General features: G+C 39.5%; 1 protein-coding gene across 1 annotated transcript in view; it reads left to right on the top strand.

Moving 5' to 3' along the window:
* The first annotated feature begins 446 nt into the window (after positions 1–446).
* The window catches only part of chst15 (carbohydrate sulfotransferase 15), a 30,372-nt gene continuing 19,368 nt past the window's right edge, over positions 447–11,450 (top strand). Inside the window, exon 1 of the mRNA XM_026316410.1 lies at positions 447–687. The gene's annotated coding sequence lies outside the window, so the exon portion shown is untranslated. The remainder of the gene's footprint in view (positions 688–11,450) is intronic.

Raw genomic sequence — 11,450 nt, 5'->3', positions numbered from 1 at the left:
TATTTATTATTAGCAGTAGGGGCAAACAGGGCAGGTGTTGTTTTCAGTCTTGTTGCCGCCATTGCTGATATGAAAACTATGAAATATCACCAGATGGTTACTGGAAATAATAAAAATATGTTCATCCATTACACTGGGATGGAGTTAGGGATCTGAAAGTGCTATCTAAACACCTGGGCAATCAAAATCAAAACTGTATGTTCGACTGGATAAGGGGAAGTGAAAAAAAATAAATAAATTTGGAGCTTTGTGTGAATGGACCATTTCATATATTGTTTATTGTGAATTGATGTGGAGGGAAGTAGTTCGCCTGTTGGCATAGACATTATTGTTCTTAGTAAGAGACCCTCTTCCCCCACCTCCATACACACATATACACACATACACACACACACACACACACACACACACACACACACACACACACACCACCACACAAGTAGAGCGAGAGATGGAGAGAGGGAGGCAGACTGGGAGCTTGAGAGGCATAAGCGTAAGAGAAAACTGTCACTGCGCAGAGAGTCTACAACTCCAGTAGCGGAGGAAAATAAGAAGAATTACACGGATTTATAAATGCTATTAATTCTGGGGCCGGTGACCGGAGCAGAAATACACGAGCCGGCAATGAGAAGTTGTTTGATCCGAGGGGTCCTGTGAGCTCTGCCCGGCTCCAAGCAGAAACTCGTGGTAGGTTTTTATTTCCCATTAGATATTCTGGTTTCTGTCAGTGCGTTCATTGTTTTTGTTTTTTTGTTGGTTTTTTTTGAGTTTTTTGCTGAGATATATTTTTGGCTCATGTTCCGTTGAAGTTGAAGTCCTCACAGGCTGCATCGCTGTGTGTCTCCGCTGCAGAAATGGAAAAGTTTTTGGGTGATCTGACTGTGCGTGTGTGTGTGTGTGTGTGTGTGTGTGTGCCCTGTATAAAACCAGACATCGCAGATATAACAGGCTCCTTTCAGCGGACAGGAGCCCGCTGCTCCTAGAGAATGAATGGGTCACTATGTATTCTAATCCGAAATCGCAGAGTTGACTCAGTTTCCTTCGGTTTAAAGTGGAAGAGCTGCTGCTTGTACATTTGCTTATGCGGGAGCAATATCGAGGCGATTGTTGTCAATCAACACCGAGAAAATCATGAGCATGTAGCCTTCACTTAGATAAGGAGGTCGCTTTTATTGCAGTCTGTCCAAAATCTGATATTTCTGGCACTTGTTCTTGTGCACGATCGGCTTCATTCATGAGACACGTTGTTAGGCTCTTCAACCGTGAGAGCCAAAACAAAAGGATTTCCTGCTGACCAATGAGAGCATGGGAAGCCTCGAGAGGGATGGAGCGGTCCTCTCTTGTCTTTGTCCTACCTGAGACACAACATCATAGACCATAGACTGCTGTGAGGCGAATGGCAGCCTGACTGGGAATGCTGGGCAGACTGGTAAAAGTGTCATTTTCTTTATTTGTTTTTTTTTTTTTGATTCTGCTTGGTTGCACACACTTAGTTATTATTCTGACCATTTGATGTTATGAAGACCAGTGCTAGGCTCCAACAGATCCCAGTGACCCTAGTTAGGAATAGGTATAGATGATGGATGGATGGATGGAAGACCAGTGCTCAGGATCTGAGGACTTATCAAAGAACCTGCTAATTAAGCTCCCACACACCACAACAACCATAACTGACCCCTAAACTTAGAGCCATCTACAGATCACTAGGCTGAGCTGCACTGAAATGCATCTCAAGACGTACAGTACACCTTCACAGCAGGCTGTGCTGTTGCAAAATGGATGTTCATGTGAAGGCTGACAGGTTATGGTGATTGGTTGAGACATACCCTCTGGGCGCAATGAATCACTTCAAGCTACCCCCTTTCCCCACCGCTTTCAAGCTGAATAAGTTAATGCATGGAGCAATGCAAGGCTTTTAATTATTGTACTAGAGCTTTCAATTAAACACATGGTAGCTGCTTCCCAGCACATGAGGCACAAGCTTTTTAAATAGAAAGTGAACTCAATCTGAGGAAAAGCAAACGGGATGGGAATAAATTTATGTTAATCGATTAGTCAAATGACAGAAAATGTATCTAGCGTCTCAAATGTGAAGACTTTACTCTTTTCTCTGATAAACTGAATATTTTGGATGTTTTTGTAGGGTTAACCTGACAAAACAAGCAATCAGAAGATAATATTCTTGGCCTGTGGGAAATTGACATTTCATAAACTAAAGCAATAACCAGTAAACAATTAATAATGAAGATCATTAAAACACTTCCAGTTTTGAAGCACATATTTCATAATTATGCAAATACTGTTTACATAGCACGGCTAGATATTAACACACTGCTCGTGTGCCATGTCGTACAAACGTAGCTCTTTGCTTACAAGTTAACACAGAGTGTGTGGGAAGATGAGACCTAAGCATCGTAAATGTGGTGGGTATCCTTTTTCTCACTGCAGTATATTATTATATGGTGAGTGGGGTGGATGATTAGAATGATTTAAATGCCATGACTTGGTGTAGTGCAGGTGGCCTTTTGCATAAGCTCTGTAGTGTTTCATCTCTCCCACCACAGATTTCTGTGGCATGACTAAACCAATCTGATGAATTAGTCTGTCCGAGATATGTTGAGCTATAATACTTCTGGCTGGTCATTCCTGATTTAGATGTAGTACTAACTTAGGTCTTTGTGGTGGGTTGATGAAGAAGTATTCATTTAAAAGGATTTAAAGTATATAAACAATGAATCACACTGCCATAAGTTGGAAACTCTGCTGGGCTTTGTGCAACATAAAAGCAAGCAGCCAAAAAAGGACAGAACTATGAATGTGTAATATAATTCATCTACAGCATCAATTATGAAAAAGAAGGATGTTACAGATTTTTAACCAGACTTTGATTACATGTAAATGAGATCACAGCAGGAAGGGCAGCTTTTTAAGATAACATTTTCATCATTGCTTTTCATTAGAAATTCCAATGTATTTCAATAATGGACCAGTTGTAGACTCTCGATTCTTGAAATCCAGACAAAAAGGGGTAGGTCTTTGTTGTTGAAATCTTTCTTGGAGATTTCTTAAAAGAGAGGGAATGGCAATAGCAATGCCCTTTTTTAGGATCACTTTATCCTCAGGAATTTGGCAGAAAATGTGCACAGAGCTGTTGCTTTTTTTGGATTCATGGATTTAAGGTCATTAGATATTGGCAGTGATAGAACAAATTCTCCTGTTTGCACAAATATGGAATCCCAGACTGAATTAGTGCAAGGTTGGAAGATGAAACGTGTTTTGTCAAAGCTTGTTTTTTTCCAATGTGTGGGGGGGGCTGCAGACACATGGGAATGAGCAGGCATTATTTGACTGTCTTTTCCCCATGTTGTTACAGGATTATCTGTGTAATTTGCAAAACATGCACAGTATATTTTGCACAGCAGAGCAGCTTCTTTTATTAACTGAGACACTTGGGGTCCAAATGAAGGCTTTCATGTGAATTGTTCTGCCATCTCCCATTTAATGTCATATAGATTTACTACACTGGTGCTCATGTTTATTCACATAGTTTTCTAAAAGGAGCACACTTCTTTATTGCCATCCATAAATCTTAGAAAACATTTAGATTTGGAACTATATTCATGTTCTGTCAAATGTATTACTGTTTTATAATTCATCAAAATTAACTAAAAATCAGAAGCAATAATAAATGCTGTGCTGCAGGACTTGAATTGCTGCTTTTTGTGCCACATTTCCCTAATTTGCCTTTTGAGAGAACACTGGCTTGTCTGGGCCATTCTGCACTGGATGGGGCAATTGACTTCTAGTGTCTCATTTTCAAAAACATCTGACCAGCCCGTTAGCTACCCTGCGTTTTCTCGTGACTCACACATTCTGGCCTTGCTCTGATAACTCGGACACCTTTTTTTTCTTCTTCCTCTATGAGATGCTCTTTTTTCAGCCTGAGAGCCCCAAGCAGCACTCAGTATTTCTCAAATGAAGCATTTGACCTCTGTTTTAGGGTCTTTTATTTCAGTCAGTGCTGTAGGAAGCTTAGCGTCAAGTGTGCATCAGGGGGCCGCTGTGTGCAGCTTGGCAGGACTCCTTTGGGGCACAGAGTACACAGGCTGTCCATATGGACCCTTAAGAATTGGCCTTTTCTAATACTGTCATTTTACATACTACATATTAGTTCTAAAACATACAAAATAAAGTATATGAAAAAAAACTGTACTTGACTACAGTGAGCAGTTGTGTAATCGAGCCTTTCTGTCAGTATTTGGGCAGGTTTTGAAAGCTGACTTCATAGTGTCACTGTAGTCCTTCAGTGCTTGGACATACTAATACTAAACAGAAATTTAACAGAGAACATTTATATACATATTTATACAATTTAATAATTTAATAATCAAATGAAGAAAAAGTTAAAAAATAAAGAATAATCATTGTTATTTAAATAATTTAAAATTAAAGATTGAACATCGTGAGCAAATTATAGTGGATACAAACATCTACCTCACTGCATCGGTATACACAAACCATCTGTTTTGTTGATGCTGTTTTGTTGTTGTTGTGCATGTATTTAAAAGTTTAGGCTTAGGCTATTCAGCAGCCTCTCAAAACATGTCAGCTCTTACAGATGCCATCTTTAGCTTCACGCCCGTCACCAGTAACCCTTTGTTCAGAAACGTTCCATAGAGAGAATGCTGTTTTTGTGACAAATGACAGCAGGCTCTAGTTTTAGACTGACTGATCTTTACTGGAGACAGCATCCATCTGTGTTCGAGTGTAGGAGGTGGACTTTGAAAATAATGGGGCATGCAGGGGCCTGGTGATAGATTGATCCTCCAATGAAGTTATGTTATGTATTCCTGATGAGAGTAGTGGATCACCAGGCAGGATTTATGTGGCTGTGAGCAACTACTCCAGAAGACACAGTCTGTCTTGAGCAGCGGTCTGAGGCTATTTCTCATCGTGACTGATGAGCTTCCAGTGATTAAGCTAACATGCAGACAGGCATTAATCTGCTTTATCTCATGAGTGACTTGGATGGAAGTTTTCTTCTCAAATGTTAGTGACTCTGGTATACAAGCAGAAGCATGGCAGCATCTTGCATGCTTCATTATCTTTTCAGCTGTGGTCAATATAGCCATAGTATTTGAAACCAAAACTTTTTTTAAGAGTTAATTTAACAGTTCTTACTGACTTTGGAGATGCTACTTAAGACATCTAAAAGTACCTTAAAAAAATGGCACGCATAAAAACACTTCCTTGTTGGACACAGTGACACATGTGAGCATGTTAAATGTTCAGCTTCCTATAAATTTTGATGTATGATGTGTCTCTTTCCAATTCTAAATGTAAAAAAAATGGCTCATAAGTCACTATGCATTAGCAAGTGAAAAACGCTGAGAATATTAACACGATCATGTTGTATATGAAGCAAACATTCCAACATATGATGTGACAGCATAACATAAACAATAATTCACACATTATTTACATATCTGTAGGACAGTTTTCTGCGATACCACAAGACACTGTGTGTACACTGGACATCATGTTGGGACTCTGAGGTGCTGAGTAAGGAGGTAATGTTGGCATCCCACGGTTGCTGCCAAGTAGGGGGTCATTGCTTATATTAATGATGCATGGGAAACTAAAATGGCTTTTATTTCCCTCACCATCTGTACCCAGTTGTGCCATATAGATGGAGTTTGGTGACTGAGAACAGCTTGCTTTTGCAACTAGTAGTTTGATTTATGGGACTATGTGGTGTGAGGATAATATTAGCTTACTTATGCAAAGACAATTGTGTTTACAATTATGCAAATATCCGTGTTTACCAAATAAATCCTCAGTATTAGTATTAACACTAGAAAAATTACTTATAGTGAAGGCTGTCTTTAATAATCTGTTTGAAAAATACTGACAAACTATTGTACTGTTTACTGTAGGTATGATGACATGCACAAAAAAAATGCAGTCCTTAGTAGGCATGATTATATGCGGTTATGGTGTACTATTGGAAGATATTCATAATTCTGTTCTTACACACATGACTTTTTAAATCTATATTTGTCTTGCCCCTGAGCCACAGATGCATTTAGCTGTTTCATTTGAATCCCTTAGGTTAGCAGAAAGACCCATTATTAGTGGTTGTGTGTGCACATGCATGACTCCACTATCTGTCTTCCAGATGTCACTCTAATGGGCCTCACTACAGACCTGTGGGGACCTCAACAATGTACGGCAGGAGAGATGTGTTCATTTTCCAGTTACTTCTGGCTACTCCTTTTAAATGAGCAACTGAGAAACCTTTCAGTACCACAGTCATTTCTACTTACTGCACTGTGCGCGTTTTTTGATTGACCTACAGACTATTGTGATTGCCCTTGATAATTTCACACAGTTGATCGCTATTCTCTCTCTTCACTGAACTACATGTAAGTTCAATTTGTGTTTACTCAGTCTTCCAAGTAATGCAACTGAACATGTGATTAAAGCTGATTGTGAGTGCAGGCAGCAGACACCCTGGGTCTCCTTTTAACCTGAGAAGAGCTCAGACTGGTAAACGAAAAACCTGCATGAATTTGCCATCTAGCCATGTGTCTGTCTGAGATCTGTTTATTAGACAGCCATGGAACATCCACCAGAGACATACCTGCAGAGTTGTTCATAGTTTTCCGTCTTTTTGACAGTGATGATACATGCTCCAACCCGGTCTGGGTCACAAGAAGTTTGCACAAATGTTTTCATCGCTGCAGCTATCATTTTGTGGGATTATCCCTGCCAAGTTAATTTGGAGCTGAAGTTTTATATCTGTGCACGCAGCTGCTGCCAGTATAAACTCTTGCAAACTAGAGAAATCTCCACTGTTTGAAAAATGGATGTGCCGTTGCAATAAGAATACCTCTCATCCTTATATTTATCACAACCTAGTCAAGCAGGTAAAGTTGTGATTAATCACTTTTTTTACTGGGATATACTTCCAAAGCATATGGAACAGGACACATGTATTATAGTGATTTATGCTAAATTTCACACTCAAATGACTGTGAAAGTGATCCTTCTGCAAGAGAGGTGAAACACTTTGGCAATCTTAAAAATTAAGATACCATGCAATTAGTTCCTTGTATTAAAGAGAGACCTCTTTATGCTCACCCTTAATTTGGAGAATTAACCTGCCTGCCCATGTAGAGGAGCCTAGAGAATTTGCCAAAGTCTTCATTACTGTGGAGTCACTTGTATAATGTAGGAAAAAGATAAAATGCAATGTCTTATAAATTGAAAATCCACAGGCCAAGTTAATATTATGGATCTGCTGGGATGCCGTTGAGTAGCCTCCCTAAGACTGTTCACATCAGGCCTGCTCCCAAGCGGCGAAGCAGTAAGACAACCAACTTGGTAATAGCCCACATTTTGTTAATTCACACGTTTTCTTGGCAGTCACAGGCGAACACTCAATCCATGCACATATCCCTATCTGGCAGGAGGCTCAGCACAGTTAGAGATGGAGCGCCGACAGTTAACTAGGTGTGAAACTTTACTGGGCAGGATTACTATACATCACCTGGAGAACCTTAAGAAAGCACGGAATTAGAAACAAAATAGGAAGCTGCTCTGAAAACATTATAGCCTTTGGTACTTCTCATCTTTACATATATAGAAGTCACTGAAGAAAAGTGCAGATGATGCTTTGCCAGGTGTCAACAGCACTAAAGCTGTACACGCTGCATAGAAAATCTATATTTTTCAGTGTGTCTCAAGTAACTCCTGGAATCACTGCAACAATTGTGTTTTTTTTTTGAGAGGGAGGACACTCAAGTTTTCCCCAGGCTTTCTTCACACTCTGATAAGTAAACAAGTTTATTTGATCAAAGCTGAGCAAAAGCAGAGGAACAGCTCCACTGGAAAGAAAGTTTCTCTAAAGCCTCATTTGATTTATAAAATCAGTTCCTCTTAGTTTCCTTACTTGGCTGTGCAGTCCTCAGTGACTTGACTTAATGTGAGTCCAGGGTACTATCTCCTTCATCTGTCAGTGGGGCAACTTCTAAAGGCTCTAAAATATGAGTCTATTGAGAACAATGAATTGCAAGCAACATGACACATCCCAAGCGCACATTTCATTCTGTAGTGATAAATTAAAGACTAATAACGTCACACAACCAACTTCAAGCACTACATAGTAGTGAATTTTATATAATCACACAGTTAACTGCTAACAAGCTGTGAAGTGTTTGCTAATTAGGCTTAAGTGCGATCAATTTAAAACCATTACGTTATAATTCAACTGAATTCCCCAAGCTGGAGCCACTGAATATAAGTCTCCTCCTCACTCCTTGTTTGAGAACTATCATATCTTCACTGATAGATTTATGAACTCATAACTGCATGAGTTTAGAAAACCTTTATTGCTGTTTCTTATCACTAAAACAGTGGATCACAGCCTGGAGGATGTCAAATGGGTCATCACAAAATTCTGATGGAGATTAAAACGATGTGCCTTAACAAAAGAGGTCATAAGTAAGGCTGCTAACACGCTCATGATAAAGCTTGATTTTAGCAGATTTAATGTTAGTTAACATGCTAAAATTAGGTGATATGCTCAACCAACAGATGAGGATGATGGGAATGTCATTGCTTTTGTGGCCTAATGATGGGACTGGATGAAAAGCTAAGGCATCACCTAAATTATCACAGTTGTTCCTCAGTGGAACACAGATGCCTGAACCAGAGTTTAAGGAAATCCATCTACTCAGCCAAACCCAAAACTGTCTGCTGGTGGCGCTAGAGGTAAAGGATTACTAACAACTGGGAATATTGGTACAAAATTGCATGGTAATTAATTCAAAGACTTTTGTCATATTTCAGTCTGGACATAAGTAGTGAACGGACCGGCTGACAGAGTGACATTAAAACCCATTGAGGCTGCCACTAGCATGGCTAAAAATGACATGGTTGCAGTGATAGGCCACAAAGGTTGGAAACCACTGCCCAGAAACAGCAGAAGGTGTCCAGTAAACGACTTACATTATTATATATTATTATATCTGGAACACTTTGATCTAAATTCAGGTTTTCTAGACTTTATTAGTGCCACTAAGTGTTTACCAAACTGTTGCACAGATGAGCCATAAAGCCACATTTTATTTGTGGTTCACCAACTAGAAGTGCAGTGTGATTCCAGAAAGACAAATTCGGTGCTTACAGATGCGTCCTACATGTGTCGAGGGCATCATTAAACGACAACACGTGAATGGAAAATCCTAGAACTGCAACACCATTTTACATGTAAATATAGTCTTGAAACTAGGACCCACAACATTTTGCTTTTGTGTTACAATTTTCCCTTAAATTTTCTATGATTTGGATTCCATCCATGCTCCTCTGAGGATCTAGAGGCATTCCACTGAAAACCGTAAACAGTCCCATTGGATTAATTACCAACTGCTTTTCCCCCAGGTCTCTCTGCTTCTTGTCAAAAAGGAAGATTAACAGGAGATTAAACTTAGAGAGACTGCCTGTCAGGTCTCATAAGGAGAGTGAAGGGGTATGCAGAAGCAGGTGTTTGTAGAGTAAACAAATTGGGCACAGGGTCAAAAGTGTGTCTTTTGAAGGAATGGGTGATATTAGGTAAACGGAGAACTTGGAGTATCTGTTGTTGTTTTCAGTGTTGTCTCCAGTATGGGCCTCCTTTATTTTTATCAATATACCAGTAAAGTAGTATTGAAGTAAGGCTGACACATTCCTTTTATACATGCAGCATTTGTGGAAAGCCAGTTTTTTATCCACCTTCCAGGAAAACAGATATGTTGCTAATGGTCTTTAGTACAAATGTTACACACTGCAGTTGCCACCCACATTACTGGTGATTTAAAGTATGAGAAATAGGCCTCAAAGGGATAAGAGACCAACTGGCACATCTTTCACAAATCCCAAAAACATCCTCCTACACAGCACTCTGTGAATCAAAGTGATATTTCATTGCCCCCCCCCTCTCCCCACAACTTACTTACAATAAGTTTCTTCTGTCAGTCAGCCTTTTCAAACTCTGTTTCTGCTGTGTCTTCATATCAACCTGCATCACTAAATCTGTCAGCAAAACAGATTCATATTTTGCAAACAAAGAATATGAATAACCATCATGAGACGGCAACATCTGACCACTAACACAAGATGCTACGCAAAAGATCAAATGGAGAAGCTGAAATAAAGTGACTGCTATGAGAATATTTTTATACCAAAAAAACATCCTCCAACAGTAGCAGGACAAATATGGAGAGATACATAAGGATGTCTGCAGAATAATCTCATTCATCGCTGTACACATTTTCTCAAGTTCAATAATAAGTTACAGACAAATCACATCTAAGTTCATCCTAATAAATTATTCATTTGGGAGCTGCTGTGCGAACACAGCACCGTTTTGCATCTGCCCCTCAAATGTGAAGTTCTGTTTCTTTCAGACAAGAATCCCTTGATTGTTTATTGTGTTAAAGATGCAGCTCCTCAAATAAAATTACCACCATTTACACATAATTTGATGTAAATTGGGATCCATTTCTTAGGTAAGACACCTGAACTTTCACCTTTTCTGAGTGATCATTCTCAGTCCTAATTTTGTATCATTCTATGCCATGCTTTAAATGACAGCCATAATTTTGCTGCATTTTTTTTCACAACACCATAATAACACTTACCTACCTCAGGAGCAGCCGTGGCTGTGTGAGGCTGCCAGTGAAATTATAATAATGAATAAAAGATAAGACGGAAGAAAGTGCTGAACTGGGACTCACATGGATGAGATCCCAGCTGGGCAGCAGTTATGAATCCAGGGCAGAGGCCACATTTCTCATCACCCTTATCTGCAGCAAGTATTGTGTTGATAATTTGACCCAGCAGCTCCTCCGTCGGGTCACTGGCAGGACTTCTGGTCTGCTGGAGGCGCCTGCTGCCTGACTTCCTGGAGATTAGATTCAGATCTTTTGGTCAGCAGTGTGTGTGTGAGATCTGGGGGAACATGATGGATGACTTCTCTCTGGGTAGTATGACCAATGAATCCACTCTAGGTCAAAGTGAATACTGATCTAGCTCTTGCTTGTGTAACAAGGTTGTGATTTCATGATTTACAAGATTGGATTGGTTCATAGTCCTCGGGGGAGCTAAAAAAGGACTGACATATTTGATAGGTCACTTCGTTCCCGCTCGCTGTATTATCAGTGGGCTCTATTCTTATGCTTCCTATTTCCAGGTGTTTCTCTTGTACTCCCAAGCTATTGGAAGTATTCATTTCATGCTTCAGTGACTTGCTTTGGTTCTTGCTTCATTTACCTCCTTTACTGGTGCTTTTTCCAGTAGATTTTTTATTTTAATTATTAAAAGGATAAAATAAAAAAAAAATTCCAAATTGGGTAATCTACATCTACAAAAAAAATAAATAATTAAGATCAAAGATCAAATCAAAACCA

The sequence above is a fragment of the Mastacembelus armatus genome, chromosome 19 (assembly GCF_900324485.2).
Source record: "Mastacembelus armatus chromosome 19, fMasArm1.2, whole genome shotgun sequence".
In the NCBI taxonomy this organism is placed as follows: Eukaryota; Metazoa; Chordata; class Actinopteri; order Synbranchiformes; family Mastacembelidae; genus Mastacembelus; species Mastacembelus armatus.
The sequence above is the reverse complement of the archived record's forward strand: the minus strand, read 5'-3'. Positions and strand labels throughout refer to the sequence as shown.